The sequence below is a fragment of the Rattus norvegicus genome, chromosome 8 (genome assembly GCF_021556685.1).
Source record: "Rattus norvegicus strain SHRSP/BbbUtx chromosome 8, alternate assembly SHRSP_T2T, whole genome shotgun sequence".
In the NCBI taxonomy this organism is placed as follows: domain Eukaryota; kingdom Metazoa; phylum Chordata; class Mammalia; order Rodentia; family Muridae; genus Rattus; species Rattus norvegicus.
The window spans coordinates 64541187-64561862 of record NC_141541.1 but is presented as its reverse complement, the minus strand read 5'-3'; the positions used below and the strand labels follow the sequence as shown (position 1 = coordinate 64561862).

The following is a 20676-nucleotide window of genomic DNA, read 5'->3' as shown; positions in this document are numbered from 1 at the left end:
GAAAATGTGGCACACATACACAATGGAATTTTATTCAGGCATGAATAAAGAAATCTGAGTAATGATGAAAAATGTCCAACTCTCAGTCATCAGGGAAATGTAAATGAAATTCCATGCCGTCTTTGGCAGTGAGCCTATCATCAAGAAAGCAAAAACTAAAAGCAAACAAAGACAACTTGGCATGGCAGCGAACGCTTTAATCCCAGCACTTGGAAGCTAGAGACAGGTAGATTTGCAGGAGTTTGAGGCCTGATCTACACAGAGAGCCCTAGGCCAGCCAGGGCTACATAGTGAGATCCTGGCTCAAAACCGACAATAAAACAAACAAGCAAACAAACAACCACCCCTAAACAGAACTCTCACAGGACCCAGCTATCCTAGTATCTATCTACATTAAATATTACTTATTAATAAGGAAGATGAGAAGTTGTTTCCACTTACGATCATTAGGTTAAACACAATAAACCAGACTCAGAGAGGCAAGCATCACATGCTTCTCTCACATGTTGATTTTAGGTGAGGGAGAATACATGATAGATGGGGGACCATATCTTCTGGGAAAGAGGAAGGGGATCGGGAGGAGCGGGGACAACAGAAGGTAATGGGGGTAAATATCAAAATGTTTCATGCATATAAAATGCCTAAAAATCTTCTTAGTTTTTGTGTTTGAACTGAAGGGAAAGCTCTTCAAATACAATGTGTGCTGACCTTCCCACCCCTCACTTAGGTAAGTGAGTCCACAAGCAAGTTACAAACTGTTTTTTTCTAACATTGACTGCACAGATCAGTTCTCATAGTTATGATCACATATCAGGTAATTAATATATAACACTGACACCACAGAATGCTTGCAAACGGGAGCATAATAACTTAGTCACACATACTACAGATGTATGAGTCCCTATTATATACTGGCCATAATCCTTCCGGCTGAGCATAAATAGTAGATACAAGTTACATATGAATTTCATTACAACCCTAGTATCAATTAAACTATAAATATTGTCTACGCTTATGAGCGACATGGTTCCAGGGGTGAGAGCAAACCTAGAGATGAACAGGATATAGCTTATATAGCCTTGTTCAGGAGGACATTCTCACTACATAATAACAACAGGAGCCTGAGGACTAGTAAATTACACTAATAAATGCAACAATAAAGGCACAGAATACTCTGGAGGATTGACAGACAGACACATGTGGTTTGGGAGTGGACATCAGAACATATTTCTTGAAGGTGTACTTAGAGAGGACACAAGGGCAGAGTGTTGATAGATGGGAATTTCCAGGATAAGTGAAAGTATGTCAGACGACAACAGGAGCAAAGTGAGACAGGCAAGGTAGACGACAGAGCTTCCCCTCAGCCACCATCCAGTTTCAAATGTATAGACAGATGATGAAAGGCATGCTCACAGTGTGAGAGGCCTTCATAGTTGGCAAAATGAGCTGAAGGTCTTCCTAAAATAATTTACTTTGGTGACTCTTTAACTTTTTTTCATGAAAACGTTTCTATTAAGTATAATTTGTAAAACAATTGAGATTAGTGATTTTTTTCTCTCAGAAGAAACAAACAAAATTCTGACCACTTAGTGAGCATGCTAACAGAGGACAGAAGGCAGGATGTCAATGAATCTACTACTGTATTCTACCTGTGGCTTAACAGAGGTCAATGGGTGGATCCTAATAGTCTGAAAAGCTGAGGCAAGCCTGGGGTTAAATAATAGCATTCATTAGGCTCCAAGCCCCAGGACTACACCAAGTGATTCCCATGTAATCCCCCCTTTCACCAAGGAGTCACATTCAGATCAGGAAAACTGAGGCACATGGAAGCTAACCGCTCAAGCTGACGAAGCCAATGAAGCACAAAGACTAGCTTTGAATTTAGCCTGTCTGAGCTCCGGTTTTCCCTACTGTTCACTATACACAGTACAAGGCAAGTTAAACAGTAAAACCATGAAGCATGTAACAATAAAGGAAATAGTCAAAACAAGCTTTAGAATGGCTTAGAAATCAAGAGATATCAAATTTAGGAATGCATCTTAGTTCAGCTTGAATAGTGATGAGAACATCTCATTTAAAAACACCATACAAGCAAAATTCTGGCTTTGATCTATCAACTAGGAAGTAAGCCCCAAGAGAATAAGGGTATTTGTATTTCCTGTACTTGAAGCGAGATCATGACTGATACGTAGCAGTATTCAGTGTTTGTTGAAATAACGAAAAGCCATGTAAGCTAAATTTTCATTTGAACACATATGAAAGTACAGAAATAAAAATGACAGCAAAGAAATAGGTAAACTCATTTAAGCTGCTGCTAGCCTGCTCCTTTTAGCCCTCAACTACAAAGCAGAAACCAAAACCACCACCTCGGAGGTACAACACGGTAAACAAAAGGATGCAGAAAGGCCTTTGCAACTATGTAGCAACTGTGCAGATATTCAAGTTTTAGTGAGAAAGGTTCCAAGGTTCTGGCCTACTGTTTTAATGTTTCAAACTGCTCTGGGCAGTGTATGCCACAACTATTTTAAGGAAAAGAAAATAGTTACTTAATCCGAATACTCTAAAAATAATCAACAGCTTCTCTATCACAGATGGCAAGGAGTGAAGTGAAAATCTAAAATGTATTAACCTAAAGAAGTAACTATGTTTGCAAATGGTTTTCCTAATTTTGACACTAGGGATGTATTAAAAAAAAAAAAAAAAGGCAACAAAGGGGCATTAAGGGGAAAATCCCCTGGGAGGAGATAAGCCTTTCCATAGAAACACTCTTTAAAGAGGAGGAGGAATAGGCCACACAGGCTTCGCTTCTCTATTTTTCAGCAGCGTATCTAATAATTCTTCTTTGATGGGACCAATGAATAACTGTCACTTATCACAAAACATCTTCCTGATACGTACTTTCTATATTGCTTTCTTCTGCACAGACAGTTCTTCAAGCTGCACAAATCTTGCCACTGCAATTTGTCTTGTTTCTATTACATTGCATGTCTTCCACAGAATATCTTCAGGATCGATTTAATAAACTCCTTTGCTTTCCAAAACTGTTCCCAAAAAGGCAGCACTACTGTACCTCAACCAACATTGTGGCATTATTTTCCAGCTTTCTGGATTAGTTTTCCGTCCTTCTGTGTTTTACTTCCTAACACTAGAGTTAATTGCTCAGGGTGACTCCACCTAGAATGTTACATTAATGGAAAAGACACCGAATACTTCCTTCCTTCTCAATTCATATCCACTTGGTGTAGCGTACATGTCCCTAACCTCTACCAATAACCACAGACAATATTTTTCTTGTCTTTTAAAAATTCACTACTGCATCAATTTTGTGGCCTTTCAGATACTGATTTTAGCATCTCAGAAATGGTGGTGGTGGTGGTGCTGGGGCTGGGGCTGGGGCTGAAATGGAAGACTCCTCATATGAGGCAGGCAGTTCCATTCCAATCCCATCAGAGTGATTTGGTATTTGTTTTTGAGATAGGCTGTCACTGTGTACCTCTGGCTGGCCTAGAACTTACTATGTAAATTAGGCTAGTCTGAACCTCACTAAGATCTGCTTGCCTCTGCCTCCTGAGTGCTGGGATTAAATGTATGCACTACCATAATTACCCAGGCTGATTTTTTTTTTCCTGTCAGTACTGGTGATCAAACTCTGAATCCAGAGACTCATATTATGTACAGTTGGCAAGCGCTCTACCACTTAGCTGTACTCCCAGCCTAAGAATATTTTTTCCTATTATTGAAAATAGATTTTTTTCATACAACACATTTTGATTAATTTCCCTGCTGATGGCTCTTCCTCCTCTCTTATTTGAATTCACCCCTTTCTGTCTTTACTAGAAAACAAACGGCATCTAAGGAATAATAAAATAAAATACGATATCAGAATAGGACAAAACGAACAAGGAAAAGAACACAAAATGCATATAGACGCAGAGACACACACGCAGAAGACTTCCACAGAAAACAAAAATTGGATGTCATAACATTTACAAGAAGAACCCAAAAGGTTAAAAACAACTCATTGAACTTCCAAAGATTTGCCGAATTCATTCTGTGATGGTCATTTACTGCTGGACATGGGGCTACTTAAGAGCGGTTTGTTTCTTCAGTGAGACTACTTTGGAGAAAACTAATTTTTCACTTGTAAGCAAATTGGATATAGCTTCTAGGTTAGGGATGGGCACATGTGTCCACTTCTCTTTTCTCCTCTAGGACCCTATGTGGTGTAGACCTGTACAGGCCCTGTGCATGCATGCTGCCACAGTCTCTGTGAGTGCATATATATGCCAGTCCTGGTGTTTCTAGAATGAACAGGAATATTTTTTTAATGTTCATATAAAAGTTAAAATATTTTTATCTTCACATTTAGTTTAAAAAAATTTTCTACTGTAAGTGCAAACTATGAAATTAGAAACATATGCACCCTAATATTGGAAGACAATGCAATTTTAGGCTCACCTGATAGCTTAAGTTTTTATAAAGAGTTCCAAATAGACTGACTCTGCCAACATACACTTGTATACTGTGTTGCTGGACAAGAGCTGCCAAGGAATCAAAACTGTTGCTTATTACTTCAGATAGTTTCTTGGTTTTGCTTGTTTGTTTTGTTAAAACAGAGTAGAGAAAAACAGAAAGTTCTGTCTTACTCATCTTTAGTTCTTCCTGAGACATTTTCCTCTTACTCAGTATGCGAGTTGAATTTGCCAACATTTGCCATGTTTTAAAACCATAAATAGACCTCATTTTAAAATCAGTGACAAACTCAAATTACAAACGGGGAAACACCACAAAATGCATCTTTCATAAACACCACAGGTAAACTACATAAAAACAATTTTAAGGTGGATGATGTAGTTCTCCATTTTATAACATATAGGTTGAAACCTTCAATCTTAAAGTAACAGTTCTAAGTATGTAACATATACTCTATTAAGGTAACATCAAATCAGAGTTCTGCAGTGTGATACTCTCTCCCTTTGCAAATATGAAAATGTCCTATAATTTATGTGAACTATTCAGTCCTCTAATTAATAAACTACCTCCTTAAAAGAGAGGGTAAGGAGTTCCTGGTCTGTGTCTAGGTAGAGGCTACATACTTCACTCAGTTAAGGACAAACTTGACTTAGGTGCAAGGGTGGGCAATTCACAAGTCACATAACAAAAAGTATGTAGTCTTGTAGAGAATTTTAACAAGGTGTTTTAAATTCTTTGGAGAAAGCATTAAGATAATCTTGCTGGGGAGAAAATTTTCAATTTACACACAGAAACAAAATACATAAATTCTGATCGTGGCCTGGTGATTATCATAATTTGGGGGAATAACCGAACACGTGACTTGAAAACACATTTCCAAGGCTGTAGGAACTCTCTCTGAGAATGGCACAAACCAACACCTTTTCTGGCTCTCATCAACACGGGAAGTGGCTTGGACACCCCCCAAACATCATCCTACCCCACACAGGAAGTGAGTTATAGTTCCCCCTCCCCATGACAGCATGTCTCCCTTCCCCCAACCGGAAGTGAGGCGCCCCCATTCAGTGGGCCTTAAACCAAGACAAACCAATAACAGCAGCAGCAAAAGAGGGATGATCTTCAAAGGGGAAGGACATCTCGACTGTGGCCACCCCCATGCTCGTCTTGCTTACTAACCTGCTGACGGTAGGGGCAGGCAGGGGCCTGGGGACTAATGAAAGTCCCTTGCACAGAGGACAATTCCCTCAGCCCCTCGCAATCGCCTTCACTCTTCACTCCGTCGTCTCACAGCTTGACAGAAATTCCTCCGCAGTACTTTATTTTGATGTCTTTTCTTACTCTTTACTTAATCATTTAGTCACCTCCAGATAGGTAACTTCTTTTATCGTGGTAATATTGAGAATTGTTCCGATGAGGAGAGACGTGAAATGTTATACCCGATACTTTCAGAGAAATGAAGGGATTATTTTGTCCAATGCGGCGAAGGACTACGTGACTACGCAAGGTGAGACTCACTTTCGCGAAGGTTCTTGGGAAATGTAGTTTTCATTTTCATTGCTAAGGCGCTCAAAAAATAGTGGGACTTAAATCGGTAATTATTTTATACTGAGTCTTAGAGAATAGTTATTCTGTAGTTGACGACTGGCAGACTTAAGGTGATTCGGCCCCGAAAAGGCCCAAATCTGCACTGTTCACTTCCACTGGCGTTTAATTGAACCCAAATTCCCCGTCACATGGACTCAAGGTCCCGGTCGCCCCGCCCTCTAGTCTTGGCTCCACCCCTTAGCCAATCAGACCTTCTCTAGGTCCTGTTCTCCGGATATTGGCACTCAGAGAGGCGTGGCCTCTTGTCAACTCCTCCCATGGGGCTGAGAGGAGAGCTCGGAGACGGCGGAGGTTTGGTGAGAGCGCGCGCGCGCGTTCTCAAGAAGTGAAGCGGCAAGAGTGCGCGCGACGGGGCGGCGTGCAGGGTTGGGAGGAGCAAGCGGACTGGTGGGCTGGGCGGACGGAGCGGCCGGGAGCGCGCTGTGGACTCCGCGGCCGCGAGTAGTTAGTTAGTTGTGTCAGTTGCTCGGTGGAGGCGTCCGCGGTCACCAGAAAGGGGACGGGACAGGCGGCAATGGTGAATATCGTGACGGCGTGTGCTCCCCTCAGGTAACGGGGGCAGGGTTGCCCACGTACCCTAGGTCCCTTTCCCACGCGCGCTGGCTTATGGGGCCAGGGTCGCCGAGAGGTGAGGACGCGGACCTAGGGGACTCCGGACTGGGTGGCGCCGCAGGGGCTCGGCAGCCGGTGCGTCTTGCGGGGCGCGGGCTGCAGCGCCCCGGCCACCCACGCGCCCCGCGGGCGCCGCGAGCCCTCTCATGCCCCCCGCCGGCCCAGGCCTCGTTACCCTGGATTGCGATGGTCCCGGTAGCGCGGCGCCCCCCAGAGGAGGGAAAGTTGGAACCTGGCGGCTAGGGACTTCCCGGGGCTGGGCTGGGAGGCTCCAGAGGAAAGTGAAGCCTTAGAGGAGCCTGGGGACGCGGAGGCTGGGGCAGGAAGGGTTTCTTCTGCTAGTCTGTGTAGTCGCCTCACTCCCAGACCTGGGAGGATCCGGCTCAGCCTTGCAGCGGCAGTCGGGACGGAACCGGTGGCTCTGTGCCTGCTCACTTCACGCTCTGGCTAGTGAGCCCCTAATGCGCGCAGGCTTCCTAGGTTGCTTAGGGGTTTGGGATTTTGAGAGGCTGGTTTAGTCATTTTTCTTTTTTTCTTTTTTTCCCTTTGCCCTTTGACTTATGGTGTCTTGCGAATTTCCTTTCTTCCTTCGAAGAGGACTTGCCATCTGAACTGGGTACAAACCCCCCCCCCCCCATCTTATGCTCCATCCGTTGGAGAGCTTGATTTTGTTCTTGGACTACATTAATGACTACTGTGAGCAATATCAAAGAATAGTCCGCCTTCCCGTCCCCCTCCCCCAGATCCCGATTTTTAAGGACCCAAATTTAGGAATCAGAGCTGTGGAATGGAGTTATTGGGTGGCTGACGTTGAAGGATAGAGATGAGTTAGAGGAAAACTATGATTTCATCTTCGTTGGCCTTACTATAGAAAACCCAGTACATTTTTCTTGCCTCTGTTGAATGTGGTAAGAGTACACTCTCAATTAAATACTTGGTGACTTACATAAAAGGCTATTTTTAGGTCATTGGATGATGTACATGAGCAGCTTTTTCACCTGAATTGGAATTGCTTGCTTTGAGTATTCTGTTTGGCGGCCTGTTGATTTGATTTTTTTTCTTTCTTCCTTTTTTTTTTTTTCAGCCACAGTGTTCTTTCTCCCTTTACCTACCTTAGCAAATTAAGTATGTAGTCAAGAGAACACATATTGCTCTCTGCAAAGTAGGGGAAAAAAAAACAACCCAAAACCCAGGAAGCCCAAACTTGAATTATCCACAAGGGTAAAACTTTCCATGAGCAATCTTGGATACTCAGCCTCATGATGGTATCTTTTGTAATCTCGGAGCATTTTAGATCTTTCAATTCACTGACTACCCTAATTACTTTCCAAAGTGCCTGGCACTTTCTTTGGTGACTTTTTCAGTAAACTATAATTGCAGGTGAGGTACATTTTCTTGGCTTCCAAGTTGGGAGTTAATAGCCTTATCACAGAGATTAGCAGTTAACAATGGAAGCAGAGTTCATACCACACTGCAAGTGAGTTTTGGCAATGACCAGCTCTCAAACTATGTGCAAAAACAAAGATCTCCTTCCCATAGATGTCAAAGGGGAAGAAGAGAAAATATTTTTATCATGTCTCTATTTGGGAGAGAGTAGTATGACTATATTATGTGGGGATAATGGCAAATTATTTTCTTTAAGGCTTTTTGATTTGTGATCCTCCTTTCTCCCACCCTCTATTTAGGGACTGACATTTATGTTTGGCTAGTTTCCAGTGTTGTAAGAAGTGTTTTGGTGAGAGGAAAAGATAAGCTTGTTTGGGTCGTTAGGGTACTGCCTATTCATTCTGTCTAGTACTAGTGCAGAAAACTTCCACAGTAATGTTCCTACCCCATTAACATTCGGTCAGAATTTATTTTTTAAGAGCCTGTCCTGAGGCCCATAAAGAAATAATGCCACTTTGTAACTGTTTTCTGACGGTCACATTAAAACGTGCGTTCCTGAAATGCATTCTATGCGAATGCATATAAACATTTATCTCTGTACATTTATGGTAATGTAAATATTTAAGTCTGAGAGCTTAAAAACTTTTATTTGCTTATTTGCATACATGCCTTTTAACAGCCAGCAGTGCCAACCATATTTGCCAAAGAAGTATCAGCCATAAATTTCAGGCTTTGGCACACTTCATATAATAACTCTTCTAAATTGCTCCATGGTGAAGCATCATGAGATTAGCGTTTGCTTCATGAGAGAGATTTGTTGTTGTTTTTAACCGTAATGATGTGCTATTTAAGGGGAACAGGTGCTGGGCTCTAGCTGTTTGTGTTGTAACCTGCCAAGTCATACTCTTTTGTTGGATGGGTTGTTAAAGCAATTTAGGAACCGCACTGTGGCCCCTGGCATGCCAAGTGTGAGTTTGAGGCTCCATATCACTTTTGCAAATCCTCTTTCTTTCTTCCTTCCTTCCTTCCTTCCTTTCTTTCTTTCTTTCTTTCCTTCCTTCCTTCCTTCTTTCTTTCTTTCTTTCTTTCTTTCTTTCTTTCTTTCTTTCTCTCTCACTGTAAGAGGCAAGTGTGGATGTGAACTTTATTTTCGCATTTGTCTTTTACTAGGATTCCCTATGCCTCAGTCTAGAACTTCTGGTACAGGCTTCCTCCCTGCTGGCTAGTTTTCCTTGGAAAATTCAAATATTCTAGTAACTTTCAGGCTAAATTCACACTTGTCTGACAGAAGACAAGTATTTGAGTGTCTTCTAAAGTGTTAGGCCTGGTGGTAGGACCTGAATATATGTAGAATGATACTGCTTTTGCCAGGAGTTTATACTTTAGGAGGAGAGCTGGCTGGTAACCGGTAATTATAATATGGTATATGACAGGTGTGTGCACAGGTGCCTGTGAATGGAAGTACAGAGGCAGGCTTGTTGACTCAGACTTGGATTCTTGACTGTGGGGGAAGTTCTGGAATCTTAGTGAGTTATTCAAGCTAATCTTGAATAATGTATGAATCAACTAAGTTCAGAATGAGGAAACATATCTGTCCTCATGCTATTGTATTTTTAAAAAGGAAACATAAGCCATGTATGTAATTTCAAATATCTAGCAGCTGTGTTTTAAAAAATAAAAATTGAGATCAATGTAAAGAGTATACTAAGATATTTAATATTCTCCTTTTCATACAAAGTCTTAAGAATTTGGTGATTTTTTACAGTTTATCACATTTCAATTAAGACTAGCTACAGTCATATACTCCCTTTCTATACAGCGATGGCACAGCTTTAGAACAGAGGCAAATGAGTAAAATCCACGGATTATAAACCAATCTCAGGAATTTTAGCTTCACCTTGAAGGCTGCGAAGTTTTAGTTGAAAAGCAAAAACAGGGCTGGAGAAATGGCTTTTCCAGAGGACCTGGGTTCAATCTAGGCACCTACATGGTGGCTCACAAACACCTGTGGCTCTAGTTCCAGGGGCTCTGACACCCTCTTCTGGTGTCAGACGGCACCACAGGCAAAAGACCTATGCACATAAAATAAACAATAAAACCAAAATACACTTTTCCATCCCCAAGTCATCATGCAATATAATCAGAGCTGGCTTAGACCTATCATTTTCACAGAGAAGTGAAAGCTGGATTAAAAAGGGGTAAAGCTAGAAGCAAGACCAATGAACAAGCCAATCCTGATGAGAAGTGACGTGGAGTGGAGAGGAGGAGTGGATGTAGGAGAGATTTTTGAAGTATTATCAGTAATTTGGACAAATAGGTTATAGGTTAGAAAAGATTGGGTTGGGGTTGGGGATTTAGCTCAGTGGTAGAGTGCTTGCCTAGCAAGCGCAAGGTCCTGGGTTCGGTCCCCAGCTCCGGAAAAAAAAAGGGGGGGGGGCTGGAGAGATGGCTCAGTGGTTAAGAGCACCAACTGCTCTTCCAGAGGTTCTGAGTTCAAATCCCAGCAACCACATGGTGGCTCACAACCATCTGTAATGGTATCTGATATCCTCTTCTGGTGCATCTGAAGACAGCTACAGTGTACTTATATATAATAAATAAATAAATCTTAAAAAAAAAAAAGAAGAAAAGATTGGGTCTGGTGAGATGGTTTAGGGAGTAAAGGTACTTGCTGTCAATCTTGGCATCACGTTTTCATCCTTGGGATGCACATGGTGGGACAGAACCCACTCCACCGTATTATCCTCTAGCCTCCAAATGCACACCATAACACATGATCCCTCTACAATGAATGAATGAATGAATGAATGAATGGATGGATGGAAATAGAGGAAGACTGAAGATTAAGGATAATTCTCGTGTTTGTGTTGGGAACTGCTAGGTAGATAGGGCCAATAGCTAAGGGAGAGAGCCAGCCATCTATGCCAGATAGACCAAGGATGGAGAAACCAAACCAACCAACCAACCAAACAAACAAACAAGCAAACAAAAACACCAGAAAGACTGAGGGTTTATCTGGAAGCTGAGGGAGAAGCTTTCTAGGACTAGGAGCTATAAACCTACCAGTAAAGGGCAAGTAAGATGAAGTTTGAAAGAATTCTCTGAGACTTGGAGATTAAGTTGTCTGAAATAATTTAGAGCAGTTAGTTACATTGTAATGCATAGAGGAGGCGTGAGGAGTCAGTGCATCTGGGAGTTCAGCTAATTGAGAAGGATACAGTGTTTTTCTTTGTGCGAGTGATTTCTTGACTGGAATCGCCAGGAGCCCAGGCTGGCTTTTTAAAACTAGCTGTTGCCAAAGCTGACCTTGAACTGCTGATCTTCCTGCCCTCTCACTCCCAGCGTGTATCACCATGCCCAGGCAAAAGTAGTGCTTTTACCCAAGGACTCAGAAAATATAAGGAGGCCAGATGCTGAAGATTTAGAGAACTTTGCCGAAAAAAAGCTCTTATAAATTAAGAGTGTCTTGGGCATGCTTATGTGGAACTGGAAAGGATCAAAGGAGAGAGAAAGAGTTGGGGAGGGAGGAGAGGAGAGCACAGAGGAAGAGAGAGAAGGAAGGATATGAACATGGATACCCTGGGCAGAGGTAGAGGATTTGGCCCTGAGTGCCCTAGTTAAGGTTTCTATCACTGTGATAAACACCATGACCAAAAGCAACTTGGGGGAGGAAAGGCTTTTTTTTTTTTTCTTTTTCTTTTCTTTTTTGCTTACTCTTCACTTTAGTGTTCATCATTGGAGGAAGTCAGGACAGGAACTCAAACAAGGCAGGACCTGGAGGCTGGAAGCTGACGCAGAAGCCACAGAGGAGTGTTTACTGGCTTTCTCTTCATGGCTTGTACAGCCTGTTTGGGTTTTAGCTAATTCCAGATGTAGTCAAATTGACAACTAAGAATAACCACGAAGGAGTATTATTTTTCAGTGAGCAGAAGAGGAGGTAAAGACTGAAAGGTAAAACGGGTAAGTTTGAGACTGATAGGGCAGACAGCTATGTGTACTTATATACATAAAATAAGTAATTTTTTTTAAAAGGGCTGGAGAGATGGCTCAGTGGTTAAGAGCACTGAATGATCTGCCAAAGGTCTTAAGTTCAATTCCCAACAACCACATGGTGGCTCACAACCATCTGTAATGAGATCTGATGCCCTCTTCTGGTGTGTCTGAAGACAGCTATAGTATACTCATATACATAAAATAAGTAAATCTTAAAAAAAAAAAGAAACTGATAGGGAGAGGAATGGGAAAGACTTGGTAGCATGTCTTGGTGATTTTGATTAGCCACAAACCATGGATGGGGTAGAACACAGCTTGAAAAATATATGTGAGTTTGAAGCAACTTACAGGAGAGACTGGAGAGCAGAGGCAGATAGACAGGAGCCAGGAAACTGAAGAATATTGAGGAACTGTCTTGAGGTTGTAGACCTTAGAGTTATTGACATGGCTGTTTGATTTTTCTCAGTTGTATTCAGCCTGATTATATCTGGAGAATCTATTCAGTATTCATGAGACTCTTTCCTTACTATTATAACCCTTGTTTATAAGATGAATAGTGAGGGTTCAAATCTTACTGGTAAATTTCAGAACCCAGGTCACTACCAACTGCTTTCTAGATATCAGTTTAATAGACATACCTAAAGATAGGGAATTAAGGATACTCAGAATTGTGGCATGTATGAAGAATTGTGGAGTCCATGATGTATCATGAGCAGATAACCTGGAGGGATTATCTGATTGGAAGGCACGAGAGGATATGGATACCATTATAAATCCCACCTTGGAAAGCATAGAATGAGCGTGAAGCTGCAGAGATAGTGATGGGGAGTGGTAAAAGTACCCGCTATGTGCTGTACACTTTAGTACTGTATTTTGATCCCAAGCCTGAAGTACACGGTGTATTATGATCCTTATATGCTTGCCTTTGTCATTTCCTTAGATGACGAAGCTGAGGATTTGAGAGGTTAAATAGGTAATGAACCAGTATTCAAAGCCCCCTCATCATTTTCCAAACCATATAGCATAGGGAGCAGAAGAAAAACATTGAGGTATTTAATTTGCAAATGAACTTCTGAGGTATATCATTAGCAATTGTTTGGGAAGCATTGAATGTGTGTGCCAGGCATTATTTTAGAGACAAAGATCATAATAATGAAATAAAAATTGTTATACTATAAGATGGTTGTACTAGAGAGAGGAATAAAACAAGAAGGTCTTTAGGGATGCCAAAGGGAGCAGACTTGTACTTTTTTTTTTTTTTTTTTTTTTTTTTTTTTTTTTTTTTGGAGAAAGGTACTGATAGTGTCAACTGTCTTTGAACTCATGGTAATTCTCCTGCCTCAACCTCTTGGCTGCTGGTACTAAAAGCATGCAACTACCATGCCTGGGTACATTTTAAATCTTCTAATTAATTTACTAATAAGTTGTGTTTGTATGTGTGTGTAGTGATATACATATGGGAGTTGGTCCTATCCTGTCATGTGGGTCTAAAAGACTGACACACTGAGCCATCTTGCCTGCCTGAGAGTAGGTTTTGCTTTGGGGGCTAAAGAGTTTAGGATTCTTAGATAGTTCTGAGCAGAGGATTGATGTGACTAGGTTTATTGTGTTTGTGGATCTTTTCTGTTTTTCTTCTTTTAGACTACTATAGTGGTTGTCCTCTATAAAGAAAAAATAGAAACAAGACCAGCTAGGAGACTTTCTTAAAAATTGTACTTATTAAGGCCCTGGGTTCGGTCCCCAGCTCCAAAAAAAAGAACCAAAAAAAAAAAATTGTACTTATTGAGCTGGTTGTGGTTGCATAATCCAGTACACTCCTAAGACAGAGGCAGGGGGATCTCTGTGAGTTTCAAGTCAGCCTGGTGAGTGCCAGGCCATCAGGGCTACGTAGTGAAAGCCTGTCTCAGAAACTCACAAATAAAAATTTTAGTTGAACTGGGGCTTGGGTTACATATAGGTCAGTAGTAGTGTGCTTGCTTAGCATATTCAAGGCCCTAGGTTTGATCTCTAGCACTGCTAAAAAATCTAATTAAGAGATTGTGGTGTCTTGTAGCAACCAGGGAATTAATGAAAAGTAATTAGAACTGGACTTTTTTTTTTTTTTTAGCTTTTAATTTTGAGAAAATCTTAGAATTATGGTAAGTTGCCCAAATCCCAGAGTTCCTTTACATATCAGTGTTTGCTAGCCTTAGCACTACTGATATTTTGGACTGGATAATTCTTTGTTGTGGGTGTTGTCTTGGATGCTCCAGGAGTTAAGCAGCATCTTGCTTGGATTTCTTTCCGCTGAATGTTAGTATCATCTCTCCAGCTTGTGACAATCAGAAATAGCTCCAGACAGTGGGCAAAATTGTTCCCATTATGAGCCATTGACAAATAGGTATCACCGAGTTTCCTCTGAAGCTAACATCTTAACCAGTCAGAGAAGCTTATCAAGCCAAGAAATTAACTTGGTATGATGGACCAACTTGTGTTTCCCTTTTTGCATTCTGTTTTATACACCACATCTTGTGTATTTGTCAGTTCTTTATCTCTTGTATTGTGTGGCAGTTTCTTGGTCTTTTATGACCTTGGTACTTTTAAAGAATACTGATCAGGGGACTGGGAAACTGGCACGTTTGGTGAAATGTTTGTTGTGAGGACCTGAGTTTGGATTTCCAGAACCCACATAAAATAAAAGGCAGGCATATCCAGTGTGTGTGTGGCTCTACAACCCCAGCAAAGAGGGTAGAGGGCCTTCTGGGGCTTACTGGTCAGCCAGCTTCTTTCAACTGATGAACTCCAGGTTCAGTGAGAGACTGTCTCAAAAAACAAGGTACCACTTTCAGTGAATTATCTGAGCAGATTATTTGGCCCATTTTCATTTGGATTACTTCTTTTCTAGTTGAATCTTAGTTTTTCTTGTTTACTCTCAGAAGATATCTCTCATTAGTGTTTTTCCCCAGATATTGTTTGTTTTATGAAATCATGCATTTACTATTATTTAAAAAAATAAGCAGAGAAGCAATGGAGGGTGACAGCCTGACGTTGAATTCTTAGTTCTACATACACATGTTCACCTGCATATACAGGTTTCTGCTGCATTTGACTTTTGCTTTATTTTTAGTTTTATGTGTGTGAGCATTTTGCTTGTGTTTATCTTTGTGCACCTTGTGTGCTTAGTGCTGGAGGAGGCTAGAGGTAGATGTCGATTCTCTGGAACAGGAGTTAAAGATAGTTGTGAGCTGTCATGTGGGCTCTGGGACTCCAACATGAGTTCTTTGGAAGAGCAAGCAGCAGGTGCTCTTGATTTCTGAGCCATCTCCCCAGCCCTGCACTTGACTTTAACTTTTGGATCTCGGCCACTTTTTCACAATCAATAAAATTTGATGTAAGACTGGATAGTCAAGCATCTTCTGGATATGCTTATTAATATACTTTAATATTTAATTATTAAATAGCCAGATTAAATAATTACTAATATCACTAAATGTTTAATAATACCTCATCTGGATATTCTTATTTATCAAAATTGTTAACTTCCTTCACAGATGGCCTTAGACATTCACATTTATCATTGGATTATTAAAATCAATGTAAAATACAAATTTATAAATGTAAAAGTAATTCAAACACACAGCCTAGTAAACTGAGGTTTTAGTAAAACATTTTTCAGTTCTTTTCTCATAAAAATGGGTAGGCATTCATTGACATCTACTAAAAGGAGGCATTGCCTGAAGCAGGGTAATACTACCTATCCAGTCATTATTCAGGTGTCTCACTCTTAGGAACTATAAGAAAAATGAGAGATTTGAGTACTTTGTAGGGATAGGGTCAGGTAACCCTAGGACTGCATTCTTCATTCTACCACTGAATGCTAGCAAAGCTGTTACTCCCTTTTATCTTCCACTTTGTTGGATTTATTAGTTGTGAGAAACCTAAGCATACTTCTGGGCTGACTGGAATGAACTCTCTATGTGAAATGCAGACAGTTAGCTCAGTCCCTAGTACTTGGTAGATAAAGGCTTGTTGGATGAAGAGATCTCAGAGATGCTCAACCTTCATGCAGTTAGACCTGAAACTTTAATTAGCTTGTTTGAGACAATATTAGATACTAAAAACTTTAGTTGTCCAAGTCAGATTTTGGTCAAAATAAAATAAATCTGTGTGGTTACTCCCTCATTTTAGGCTCTGTAAGCACACAATTACTATTTTTCAAGTAGCTCATAAACCTACCCTCCAGGAGTAGTAAAGGATTCTAATTTCTGAGGTCAACCTGTCTTGGCTTAGTTATTTGCTAACCGTGTGACTTTAACTTAGTTTCCTAACAATGCTTCAGTCTCCTCATTTGTAAGATGGTGGTGTTCATATTTATGTTACAAGGGTTGAGATGAAATTTGCATATATGTCATGCAGAGAAACAAATACTTGAAATACAAGTTACTTAAACTGTTATTCTAAAATACTGAGACTAGTATCTTAAACATTTTTAGAGCTATAAAATCATCTGTGCTGAGCGTTAGTTAAAGGAGAAGAGACCCTATTTGTGTGCCAGAAGAAAACACTGGCAGAAACATAGTTTCAGTGGTTTGCTAGAATACCAGGCTAGCTATGTTACTTTTCGTGCTTGCCATTTTCCCCCTCTCATGGGCTTAGCGATTGTTACTAAATGCTTTCCTGGGCGTTGGTGAATGTCCTGCTTTCTGAGTTCTCTGGGAGCATAGCATTGTGCCTACAAGTTGGATGAATACAGGGCCCAGCTTGGCTTTAGTTGATTCTCACATCTGCCATTTGTAAGCTGTGTCCTTGGAAAATGGTTTTCTCAGTTTTCTTCTCTCTCCTGATCCTTTTGCCACAGCTACTCAAGGGAGAAGAGAAGTGTAGTTAGTATCATATATTTGTTAATGGTCTAAGTATTATAAGTATTAATGGTCTAAGTATTAGAAATAAATGATACTTTGTAGTTTTCCAGGACACATTTACATGTTTATCTATGGCTCCTTGGCTGTAGCACTTTTTCATTGTTTAAAGTTAGGGCTTCCACTTTAATTTTCAAAGTAGATTTGGTTACCTTATAACACAGAAGAGTGGGGATGATTCAACTCTTAAATGATGTAATAACAGACATCTGAAAGGATGCAGACCTGCCTTCCTCACAGGTGTGGGGTGGTACTTGGGACTTTATTGGGTAGGCAGTAGGTGGAATGGTGGGAGTTTGTGTGAAAAGGAAGACTTAGGGTATTGGCGAAGCAGTAGAAAGCATTTTGCTAATGCCACCCATTAATAATCTCTATTATTTTGGGACCAGTGGTAACCACAGTGGTAAACCTTACAACCAAATATTAAAAAAACACAAAAAATGTAAAACTTGTGGATTATAAATGAACTCTTCATCTTAAAGTTAAAAGAGCTTGTTGGTGTCCAGATTGCACAAGGAAGTTAGTGCAGTGAGCGATGAGAGGGAGAGAGGAGAGCCCTGTCACGCGATAACCTTTTCTGATCAATGCTGTGTAAGAACATATTTAAATTGTTTCTTTCCTGCTCCTTTCCATACAGATGAAGCTTGAGGAATTGTGGCATCTGTGACTCTGTAAACCACACCAGACACACAGACATAGTCTATAAATACAGTAATTTCTAATTTAGGGAGTTGAACTTTTGAATTCTTTCATTTTATTTTATGTATTTTTTTTAATGAAACACAAGTAAGCAGAATCTGACTCTTATTATAAATGCAGGCTGTGGTTCTCCCCCCAGTTCTGTGTTCCAAATGTCTAGCAAAGAATCTTGTCATGGGAGAAACACCATGTTTTATATTCTTCTGCAAAAGCCAACTACAGGGCTTTACAAAGGACTGAATGCTAATCCTCTCTTATCTCCTCTGGGCCTGCGTGGCCTGTATTTTTATGGGCTTGCTATCTGACTAGGCTAGACAAGTCCTGCTGTACACAAAACCTTCCCTCTAATCTTCTGCATCCTTTTTAGCTGAAGATCTGAAGTATAGTTTGACATTATATATTATACCACACATTAAAAATGATAGCTTTTATTATTGTTATTAATAATAATTATTATTTCTGGTTTGTTTGTTTGTTTTTAAAGACACAGTTTCTTTTGAAACCTTATAACCCTGGCTGTTCTGGAACTGGAGCTGACCTTGAACTCAGAGATTCATTTACTTTTTCCTCCTGAGCTGGATTAAAGGAGTGTGCCACCACCACCATCCAGCATATTAATAGCTTTTGAAAAGCCAGATGTGCTCTCAGCACTCAAGAGGCTGAGGCAGGTAGATTTCCAAGTCTTTGAGGACAGCCTAGTGTACAGAGCGATGGTATGTGCACTTGGATTCATTTGCCTACAGAGGTCAGAAGAGGTGTCAGATCCCCAGAGCTGGAGTTAGAGGGTTGTGAACGTCATAGTGTTGTTGAAGGTAAGAGTAGTGTATGTTCTTAACTGCTGAGCCATCTCTTCTGAAACCCTTACCCCAATTAATACCATTTAAGATAGGAAAAGTTATTGCCGTAGAAAAAATACAGACTAAAATGGAACATAGAGTAAAAGGAAAATCTGTCTTTCCATCTAGAGATGACTAATGCTCATAATTTGGTGCCTTTACCCACTCAGGGTTTTTGTTTTGTTCGTTTTTAGTGTATATATACACAATGCAATATATTGATATTATATGATATAAAGGAGGAATATGGTTTATATGTCAGTTATAATCAGTAGAAAGAGCTAACCCAGCGATAGACATGTGGGAGCTGGAGTGGCTTAGGAGATACAAATGTTTGCTTAGTGGAGAGAATTCTTTCCATTGAGAAAATTTGGTATTTTTCTCTTATTCTTTTATGTTGCTAAACTATACTTTAGCAATATTCAATAAACTATACTTTAGCCATATTCAAATGAATATTTGAAGTAGCTTCCCCTTCTTATAATCTTATAAATTTTTCTTGATAATATGTCAATTTAATTTTAAAAATATCCCACCTCTCTGATATTAAGAACTGACAATCATATAGGATATATTAGTAGTATAGATAGTTTCAAAATATATGTCTCAAATCTCTTACCAATACCATCTAGCAAAATTGATATCAGCCACATTGGTAATCTTTAATTTCTTGGACTCACATTTTGAACAACACGAGTAGATGAAACAAATCTTTATAATGTATCTTAATTGAATAAAACTTTCCCACATTTTGATTTTAATTTTTTGCTTTGTTTTCAAAATCTGATGTGTATTTTTCAGATACAGCCCATCTCATTTCAGGCTAACTGCGTTTCAAGTGCTCAGCCACGTTTGGGTACTGTTAGCACAGTTCTAGAACAAACAATTTTCTCCATAATGTGCAATAAGCCGTCACTTCACAGGTACTCCGGAGGGTTCTGTGAGAATAAAGCAGCAAAGCCAGGCTGCCCTGTGGATGCTGAATGCTCGTTTTTGTGCCTCATGAGAGGTTTTTCCAAAGCTTTGTCTCAATAAAATTTTATATTTGCATATTCGTGGGCCTTCATGTCACACACCTGTGTTAAAGTTGCAGTTGTCTAAAAGCCAGTTGGAAATTCTACTTACATTCTCAGAATGTTCTCTTAAGAATTCCATCTTCTAGGAATTCACGCATTTGCAGGTGTACCTATAGCTTGATATCTGAGGAAAATAACCTGCTACGGCTCTTTCCTTGGAGGGGGAAGCCTTCACAGAGTAAGTAGTAAATGCATAATACACACATTATACATATCTCTTGTTCTATGTGCACATACGCCATAATCTTGCATAAGAATAACAGCTAGGGTTGGATGTAGGTCAATGGGAGAGTCCCACCAAGTACCAGCTCCTGCAGTGCCTGCGATGTCAGCACTCAGGTGGAGGCCAGGCCAGACGCTCAGGGCCATGCTCTGCTACATCAAGACATGTCTCACAAAGCAAATATTAAAGTAATTCTTTTAAAAAATGAATTGGGTGGGGCTGGACAGATGGCTCAGCAGTTAAGAGCCCTGGCCGCTCTTCCAGAGGAATTCAATTCCCAGCAACCACATGGTAGCTCATAACCATCTCTATGTAACTCTGTTTTCAGGAGATCAACCCTGCCTTCTGGCCTGTTAAGCTACCAGGCATGTACATGATGCCCAGACATGAATGTAGGCAAAATACCCATACACCTAGACAACAAGAATAACAAAAAACCCCCAAAACAAAAAATAAAATAAGTCTGGCAATTATAAGAAATTTGTCGGTTTTATTTTATAATGAAAAAATAGGCTTTTTAAAAATGTATTTTCTTACCTTAGATACAGTCTTGCTGTGTAGCCCAGGCTGCCCTTGAATTTTTACAAACTGCCTTCAATTTTCCAAGTGTTGGAATCACAGACATGCATCGCCCTGCCTAGCAACAGAGAAATATTAAAAACAATTTTTGCTTTTAATTTTTTTAAAGATTTATTCATTTATTATATATAAGTACACTGTCACTCTCTTCAGACACACCAGAAGACGGCATCGGATCTCTTTACAGATGGTTGTGAGCCACCATGTGGTTGCTGGGAATTGAACTCAGGACCTCTAGAAGAGTAGTTGGGTGCTCTTAACCCCTGAGCCATCTCTCCAGCCCCCTTTGCTTTTAA

At 40.3% G+C, this 20676-nt stretch overlaps 2 protein-coding genes across 11 annotated transcripts in view; one reads left to right on the top strand and one right to left on the bottom strand.

The window, feature by feature from the left end:
- The window catches only part of Hmg20a (high mobility group 20A), a 76031-nt gene extending 70111 nt beyond the window's left edge, over positions 1 to 5920 (bottom strand). Inside the window, exon 1 of the mRNA NM_001108150.1 lies at positions 5650 to 5920. The gene's annotated coding sequence lies outside the window, so the exon portion shown is untranslated. The remainder of the gene's footprint in view (positions 1 to 5649) is intronic.
- Positions 5522 to 20676, top strand: part of Peak1 (pseudopodium-enriched atypical kinase 1) — a 227422-nt gene continuing 212267 nt past the window's right edge. For 5 of the 10 annotated variants that reach the window (XM_087561966.1, XM_087561965.1, XM_087561970.1 and 2 more), the window contains exon 1: positions 6501 to 6627. The gene's annotated coding sequence lies outside the window, so the exon portion shown is untranslated. 10 annotated transcript variants of the gene reach the window in all.